The sequence below is a fragment of the Micropterus dolomieu genome, linkage group LG05, assembly GCF_021292245.1.
Source record: "Micropterus dolomieu isolate WLL.071019.BEF.003 ecotype Adirondacks linkage group LG05, ASM2129224v1, whole genome shotgun sequence".
NCBI classification, from domain to species: Eukaryota; Metazoa; Chordata; class Actinopteri; order Centrarchiformes; family Centrarchidae; genus Micropterus; species Micropterus dolomieu.
The window spans coordinates 12,260,481-12,269,615 of NC_060154.1; the positions used below are offsets into that span (position 1 = coordinate 12,260,481).

The window sequence follows — 9,135 nt, forward strand, 5'->3', positions numbered from 1 at the left end:
GTGACAAAGCGTAAGGATTTGACGGTAAAGGTGCCCTTCAGCGTCCAAATGAAATGCCCCCGTTTGCTATGTTGCAGCAACAAAAAGGAGGCTAACCCTGCCTGCTCAACATGCATAAAGTCAGTGAATTAGGTTTAGATACTTACATGTCTGACGGTTGTGGTAAGGGTAGGGGTGTTCGGGGGGCTGTCAACACCTTTAACACGAACGAAGCTAGCTAGCTAGCCAGCACTTCCGGTCTGTATGGGACGCCCCAGAACATCTCATACAGACGCAAAAACTACGTTTTGTCACTTTCTCTGAAAGCGTTGTTATTGGACACCCTGAGATGAGAACGGGCTGGTTCATTATGTAAGGTCTTTTTACATTGCTGAAAACATAGTTATGGATATTATATTGCATTTCTGCCAATAGAGCCTCATAAATATTACATACTGAACATTTAATTTATAATATCTGATTTATATTTCTTAAGTTACCAGTGCTGAGGGTGCTGCTCCTGGAGGAATATCATGTCTGGCTGTAGCAAAAGATGCGAATCCGGAAGTAGAGCAGGGGTACATTTAATCTGAAAAAGCCATGCAACATTTTTCCACGGTTTTCATGTTAAACGACATGTTTCCCCCCAAAACGGTGTAAAACGTTTTGCAATGTGCTTTGTAGTTCAATTTCTCTTGTTTGGTGGGTTTGCCACCCAATCAGCAGTGATAAAGGCATATAAACCCCACAGTTTCCACACCTCCTCACATGGTTTGGGTGTTCTCTGTTATTCCGGACAGCGAGGGCAGTGAACGTAACATCAAGCGTATTTTGTAGTATTAAATCAGGCTCTGAAAATTCTTAGAGCAGTATGCTCTTTCCAGCTGCGATAGTTTAGGGTGTTCAACAAAACCAAGTGACTGCCATATCGTGGGGGGGTTATGACATAATTTAGAGATTTTGTTTATTTCTTTAGATCTAATTGTCCTGCTTTCGTTTGGTTGTAGTTTCGTTGGTAGTTTTAGTCTTTGTGTTACCCTTTCATTGAGAAAATGGTCTGATCTATATCACAATATATATCTCCTCCTCTGTCTTCAGTAGTTGGGTCAGTTTTGTCTTTCTTACATGTAGGTCTGTTTATTTTTTTCAGGATCAGCGCAGGTTCTGATGAACATTGTGCGTCTTTTATTGATGAGGATTGACATTTTCTATCTACATGGCCTCAGAGATAGAAGAAGCTCTGTGAGGACTCAGAGATGACCTATACAGGGAAAAAAACAAAAGAGCAAATTTTGCAATTCAGAGTCAAATATACATTAATTGATATGCTGTGTTTAATAAACAATATGAGAAGAGTATGAAGTTTCCTGTTGCCATGCTGATGAAGGACCAATAGAACAGGAAGCGTGTATGCTTATGCATTTAATCTGGAAATGTGTTTAGACTCTTTGAGAATATAATCAGTTAAAACAGGTAAAGGTGTACATGTCTAACCAGAAAATGTATTTTAGCTTGCAAGAAGAGAAAAGTTGAAATGCCATCTCTGCTTGATGAGCACACACAAGGTGCATGTGTCTGCCTGTCACCCCTCCTCTTTTCATCCCTCTCAGGGGGGCCAAGCAAAGACATTTGATACAAGGTCTATTTTTACTATTTTATTTGCTGTTATAGGTATGCGTAAGCATGTATAGAAGAATATACAATATGTGTATTGTCATAATAACAGTTGTTGTAACATGATTGCCATTTAAACCTGGAGTAACAGTCAATTACGTACTTACGTAAAGTGCATAATATTCTGTTTATTTGGTGTCTTTCAGCAAAAGTAGGCCAACTTTTAAAGCATGGAAGCATTAAATTTGTGCTAACTTCTCTAGAAAATTGGAACAAATAAAATGATCAAGAAAGAATAGATCTGGGGTTGGCAGAGTAAACTGTTTAAAGCTGAGAGAAGCACAAATACTCCCTCTCTCCCTTTCTTGTTTTTGAACTTCTTTTGATTTGCGCATCTCACTTCCCCCGCCCAGCTCGGCGACATCCAACCAACTCTGGAAAAACCCCACTTAACTTCTGTGCTGGATTGGCGACCTGTCCAGGGTGTACCCTGCCTTTCGCCCGATGTCAACTGAGATTGGCTCCAGCCCTTGTGTGTTGTTATTAGCAGGAGTAATAAATGTTTGTATGTATAAAGTCATTGCCCTTTGTGTTTTGTAACTTACTTTCAGTCACTTAATGTATCCATTCCTTATTTGACCTGTTGTTGCTACCTGACTAATTCCCGAGCAAAGCTTATTTGTTTTTTAACTACATATTATTGGTGAATACATTCTGGAAACTGCTGCTCTTTTCCTAGATTTTTACTACATGAATTTGCTACGTATAATGGTGAAGAATGCAGGCAACTGCTACTGTTTTACTACATGTTGTAGTACATCAGTTTATGACATAGCCTTAGATCTGTTTAGCTGACCTCTTATGGGCCTAGGACTGTATTGTATATTTTGTAAATTGGTTTCTTCTATTTTGGGGTAAATAAAACCCTCCTTCTGAAAATTCACCTGTGACTACTCATGCCTGCCATCTCGGTCTCTCACAACCATGCACGACAAAACTCTAAAATCTGTTCCAGGCCTAAGAAATAGATTTTTAAACATTTTGCCAGTATTGCACCTGCTTGCATCACAAACACCACAACTGTCAACCAAAATGGATGTGAAAATCATTGACCATGGACCAAAAATTAAGATAGAAAGCATCACACTAGAAACTTGGCAGGTGCTGCAACAGCCATGGCGTATCAAAAGTCTTTTGCCATATTTAAATGTCTTTAAGGAACAAGCTGAATCCCTACATAAGCTAGTAGCCCAACTAAGTGTTGATCCATTTGTGTTAGCATCCGTTGTCTTCTGGAAAAGCACTGAAATGGCCAATCAAAACATGCAAGCATATATATATATATATATATATATATATATATATATATATAGCATGTAGCATGTTCTGTGTGGAGTACAGTACCTAGCAATAATTGAGATGCTGTTATTTCCTCACAAGAGCATACATTGCTATGCAGTGACCTGTCATGATAAGCCTTGAAACTGGATTTTCTTGATCTTATTTAATCCCTTCAGTGAACCAGACGCATACAAGTTCACTAGATGGTAGGTAACGTTTACCACAGCCTCTTATCTGATCCACTTTGCTGAAATGCTGCATAGCTTGGAGTTCAGGTGATGTGAAATGATTCATTGCAGGCATCCAGTATCTGAGGAAGAACTGGGGAAAATCCACTAACATGTCAGATAAGAGTTTCAAAGAATGGAGACAAGATGTTCACTTTTGAGGATATTCTGCTTGCCAGTGTGTGCTCTGTGAGAGCTTTTGGTGTATATGTTACGCAGTTTCTGTAAGCAAAGATCCTTCAAGTCTGTGTATGTTTTTGGTAGAGCCCGACAAATATGGGATTTTTGAGACTAATACATATTTTTCAGGTGGGATAAATCACTAGTTACCGAACAAAATAGTGAATTTTTGATCTGCATTGAAAATATACCTTTACTTAAGGGGGCTATGTGTGGTTTTCTATGAAATCACATGTCAATAAGTTTTTATGCTTATTTGTCAACAGACCTCCTATACAAATGAACTTCACTCCTGTTTTCTCTGTTGCTTGGAATAGTCAGTATTCTGCTTCTTTTGTGTAGGAAACGGGTCGCATTTTCTGTTGGCTCCCGAGCCTCATGACTACTACAGTAACAGGCACGAGAACACACTTGGTTGCTATTTAAAAACCGCACAACTAGTGGCCACTGACAACAACATATAGCCCCTTTAAGTCAAATATTCTTAAACATGGTAAATAATTTAACATATATGTTCTAGAAATGAACACTGTAAAAAAAGAATGAATAAAAATATAATAAATAAGTAGCAGAAAATGCCATGAAAATCAAGAACCTCTAAATTGTACTAAAGTACAGTACTTGAGTAAATGTACTTTCCACCATTGCTCTCTACTAAATCATGTATTCTCTTCTCTAGTGGTGAGGGTTGCGAATTGCACCCCCCCTCCCCTGTCCAAGCAAGTAGTATAGCTATGGTGCCTGAGACAGGACAAAGATGTCATCTATGAGATTGCAGAGAGTTGCCAGTCAAGAAATTAGATTTCTTTAGATTGATATATTAAGCAATTATATTTACTTAATTATTCAGTAAAACCATATGTTTTTTTTTATATTATTGTTACTTGTTCATTAATAAACAACATCCACATCAAGAAGTGCTACATGAAAATGAAGAACATCTCAAAAACAATCACATCTAGTGCACCAAGTATGAACACCTCACTGTTTCTGCACCACAGTCCATTATAAACCACATAATACCTGAAGTTTACAAAAGCATTGGCTGGTGAGGATCAAGGCTCCTCTCGCTTTGCTTAATTAGATAAGCACATCTTACCACAAAGAAGCATTGATAGCCTTAATTTCAGCTTGTGGTAAAACGGTGCAACGTTTTTAATGGGAATTTAGCATGTGAAAGTACAAATTACACATTTGTGCGAACAGTGGCAAAGCAATATCCAAAAAACACCTTTTTTAATGCAAATTCGGAAAGTATTCATTATTGGTCACTTGATAGGCACACAGTCTTCTTATATATCACCATTAGCAGTAAAAGGAAATACATGTTTTCCACCAGGGTAGTAAAATGTGAAGTTTAGCTGCCGATCTGAGCTTCCCTGCTGTTACAGTTTTATTGCCAATAATTGGCTCTTGTGCTAAATAACACGTGTATGCTCCTTCATTTGTTCAAATGTCACTTCTTTTCTTACTTCTAATAAACCAGAAGACTACTCAGAGACTGCATATTATTATTATTATTATTATTCCCTCTTCTTCTACGGACGCATTTAATGTAGTGATGGGCGTCTACTGTCTATTGTCAGCTATTGTAGAAACATGACGACAAAATACTGCAACCTCCATAGAAGGGCGTACCCGCGGTTATGTAGATAAAAATGGCTCATTCTAAGGTAATAAAAACATAATGGTTCATTATGTAAGATCTTTATATACCACTGAAAACATAGTTATGGATATTATATTACATTTCTGTCAATAGATCATCAGAAATATTACACACTGAACCTTTAAGCTAGCTATCATATTAATTAATGTCATCTTCCACCAATATTCCGCTGGTAATGTGTAACAGACACAAACTAGTTTTTTAACTTGTAAAATTAATTTGTGGTCCGCTGCTGCCGTGTCAAGTGACGAACAGCGTGTTAAGGGAAAACATTCAACGTATCCGGTGGGAAAACAGGCTCCCATGGCTCCTGAGTAAAATATGGGGGCATTATTTGTTTTCTTTCCAATATTGCATTTTACAAACTTGGTAACAACAATGTAGTGTGAAATCTATACTCAGCAGACTCAAACCACTGTACCATCATCTGCTGAGCTGCACAATGATGCTCTGATGCTAAGCTTTCAACCTGTTACGTTTCTGACTTTACTGACAAACATAGCTGGCCAGCTACCTTGCTAACACAGCAAACAGATATGATAAGTATGAGTGATGTGACAGTTATCAGCGACAAGTTTATATTAGAGTTATATTGAAAAGGAGGGTTGTTGTTTATTGGATTTCCGGCAATGTATTTCATATACTAATTAGACACTTACTGTGAAGACACTGCTCAGCTGTTATGCACACTGCATTCTACTACATGTGCTGCATTGTGCTTAGAGTATTGAAGCTATAGCAACAGCCCACATTTCCTATTATGACCTACCTGGTGCTGAACTGAGTAGTTTGTTAAGTTTGCTGTTTTATGTTCCAAAATGCAAATGTTTCGTTTTGTTAGTGTTTGTAATGTGTCTGCTGATACCAAAATGAAACTGATGTATCAGCTATATTGGCCGATAAAATCGCCTGACCGATAAATCATCTGGGTTCTAGTTTTTGGTCAGTGATTACAAGAGCAGTAACAATTTTATTCAACATTCCAATGACTGAGCTATTATGAAGATTGTCTCTGGGTTGCTGTTAAATCTCATGCACATTTCTGTGCTTCACTATATTTCAGGTTAAAGAACAACTTGAACTACTTCTAGTGGCTTTGTTATGTTTGTGATCTAGGAATTGAAAGCTTTCATACAAAGTCCCACTGCATGACAGCGTCAGGAAAATGTAAATGTAGCAACATGGTACTCAAAATTCTTTCGCTTTTCAATGATTATTCATGCTCAGTGTTGTATTCTGTATTTTTTCTTTTTCCTCTTTGACCTCCCACCCCTCCTTCCTCTTCATCTCTCTCCTTTCTTTACTTGCTGCTGAAATTGTAATCTGTTGCTTGTGATCGGCCTTCTAATCTTGCACAAACTTCCAAAGTGTACATCAGGGTGTTTTCTCACTGCTCTGGCATCTTAATCAACCCGGGTGATGTCTCCTTCAACCCTCAACTTCCCCAGGAAACAAAGTAAAGCACTCTTCCTCTTCACTCTGTGTTTTCTTGTTGTGGGAAAAAAAACTTTAAGTTCAGGCAGCATGGAAGTGGAGGTAAGGCTATCTGCCAATATTTGTATAGCTTAAGTAAAGACAACATAGATGAGTAACATTTGGCCCTGCATTTCATTGTTGTGTCAGTTTGTTGAATGCATATCATTTAATGTATTTTCAGATTTGATGTCCTTTGGATTCCTATGCTTATTCATTTTGTTCCATTTTGAGGTGAGCAGCTTGAGTTTCTTTTTTTCATCTGCTTAAGTTTATGAGATTTTCACATATACTATTTTCAGAAGATATTCTTTTATAAACACCTTGAGTTTCTTTGTCTAAACTGCATAGAATTGTGAGATTTTTAAATGTGTCATTTCTTTCTTGTTTGCAAGGTAATCATTGCATGAATAAATCATTCAATAACTTATCCGCATTAAAAAAAAAACCTTAGAGCCCACACCCAATTCTCCTTCACAATAACAACAGAATGTATTAAATATACGAGCACTCTTAGCCCCCAGTTTAGCATTCATAAGCAATATATAAACATTTGATAAATGGTTTGTAACACACTATCATGTAGTTGCAAGCAAATATAAGATGTGTATGTCTGTGTTTGTTAATGTACAGTTTTTCTTAGCAATTATTACATCTCATATGAAGACATATTTTATGTTATTACAATGGTGTTTTGTCATTCACTATGCATTTATACATCAGCACTTATGAATGCCCACTGAATAAGAACTTTATTGTACATATATATTTGAATCATCTTTCCCCTTTGCCCCTCTGTTCATCCTTTGCTCCAACAGCATGCACATTCATTCGATGTTGTAAAAGAAAAAGAGGCTCCCGTTCTGAAGCCTCTTTTTCAACCTAGTTTTGTTTTTTTGAATTTGGGAAATTTCAACTTCCTTTGCTATCTTTGTATCTACTTTCACCCCCATAAGCATGCTGTGTTGATCATATTTTGCAGTGTAGCAGTGGATTTGTCCTTTTTCCTCTGGTTAGCATAGTTCCCCTGTATATTCATGTGAACTCACAGGCTCCACGTGATTTGGTATTATCTTTCGGGTCATCTTATGTTTTCTTCACTTCAGAGGGTTTATTTAAAGAAAATTGGCATGGGATAAAGAGTGGAGGAGTCACTCCTCTGCAACCTGTTAATATTAAACTCAGCTATGAGATATCAATATCATCCTCAAATGATGATGTAACTTAATAGTTTAGAGAGGCAGATTTTAACTTGCAGTGAATACTGGTGAATTACTAATTCCAAGGCACTGATGTCAGACCTTCAGGCCATTCATATCAAACAACTCTCAGAAATCAAGTAAACATGTATTGCTGTTAATTTTGTAATATTTAATCATGAACATCCTGAATCACTATATAGTCATACAGGACATTTTCTGTTCTCTACTCATGTTGAATGTGTCTATTAAAACTGTCAAGCTCTGCTCCCTCTTTCACTCTGCTATGCTGCTGCTGCTATGCTCACTACAAGCACTACTGCGACTCACAAGCCATACATCTAAAAGTTTCCATCAGCAGATTTGGAGCGAATAAACCAGGCTACACAAAGTTACGTCAGAAGTGGACATTATGCAAGGCTGTAATAAACAAGACCTGGAGGTTGCAAACCACAAACAAAACCAATCGCATGGACCAGACCATGGATCTGAGAAAAATGGAGAGATGTCTTCAGAAATGTGTTTCATGTCTGCAAGTTGCTACCAACCATGCTTCTGCACCTAATGGGAATATCCGAGAAGACGGCGACAGCGGAAACAGCTCATCAGGCGTGTGAGGTAAACGTTCGCTATGTCAGAACTTATTTGGCAAATCTCCCATTTAGCCCATTAACTCTTTTTCAAAAAAGACAGCTCAAGCGAGCTTAAAACTTATTTGCGAAAGTTTTTTTGAATTTTGCCATTTCCATCTACCAATGTGATACTTGACAATGTAAAGTAAAAAGTACCCCTGCTAACTTTTCTTTCTGAACATCAAATACACACTTAGTCAATTGAAGTCATTATATTTTACCCTTTAGATGTTAACACCATGCCATACACACTTTCTGTATTACACACACACATACACACACACACACACACACACACACACACACACAATGAACCAGTCACCAATTATACACTGTGATTAAGATTCGGTGACAGGCTCTTCTGCCACTTTCAATTGGCACTAACATGGCAGTCGTGTAATAAGACAGGTCTGCTGGGTCAGTGGTGGGACACGGGGTCACATCAGCCATCTGATGTGATGTCAGAGGTTTGGCCTCCGGGCTCAATGGGCCTCACCAGAGCAAGAGTCAAACTGTGCAGGATTGGAAGGTTTGATGGGGACTAGAATGACAAATGTGGGAAAGCAGTGTATGTGTAGAAGTGAGTGGATATTTTCACAGTATGCAGCTGAAGGCAAGACACAGTAACTTATTTGACTTATTTCCCTGAGCATCAAAACAAGACCTCCGCTATCAGACCAAACCTCTGCCTTTAAGCACTGAAAGTAATTTGGTTAGCCGCAGGTGGCTGTGGGCAAAGAGAGAGGATCAAATTACACTAGGCAGCAGTCTGTAGCTCCAAACAGAAAAATCACGTCGCTTGCGTTAGCTTTCATAGCTTT

At 38.1% G+C, this 9,135-nt stretch overlaps 1 long non-coding RNA gene across 2 annotated transcripts; it reads left to right on the forward strand.

Annotated features, from left to right (window-relative positions):
- Positions 1 to 5,438: 5,438 nt before the first annotated feature.
- On the forward strand, positions 5,439 to 8,284 carry LOC123971527. Of its 2 annotated transcripts, XR_006825217.1 has the most exons (4): positions 5,439 to 6,194; positions 6,379 to 6,546; positions 6,668 to 6,717; positions 7,997 to 8,284. It is a non-coding gene; the product is annotated as an uncharacterized LOC123971527 (long non-coding RNA). The 2 variants fall into 2 exon arrangements; XR_006825218.1 differs by having other exon boundaries at positions 5,439 to 6,546.
- The last annotated feature ends 851 nt before the right edge of the window (positions 8,285 to 9,135 follow it).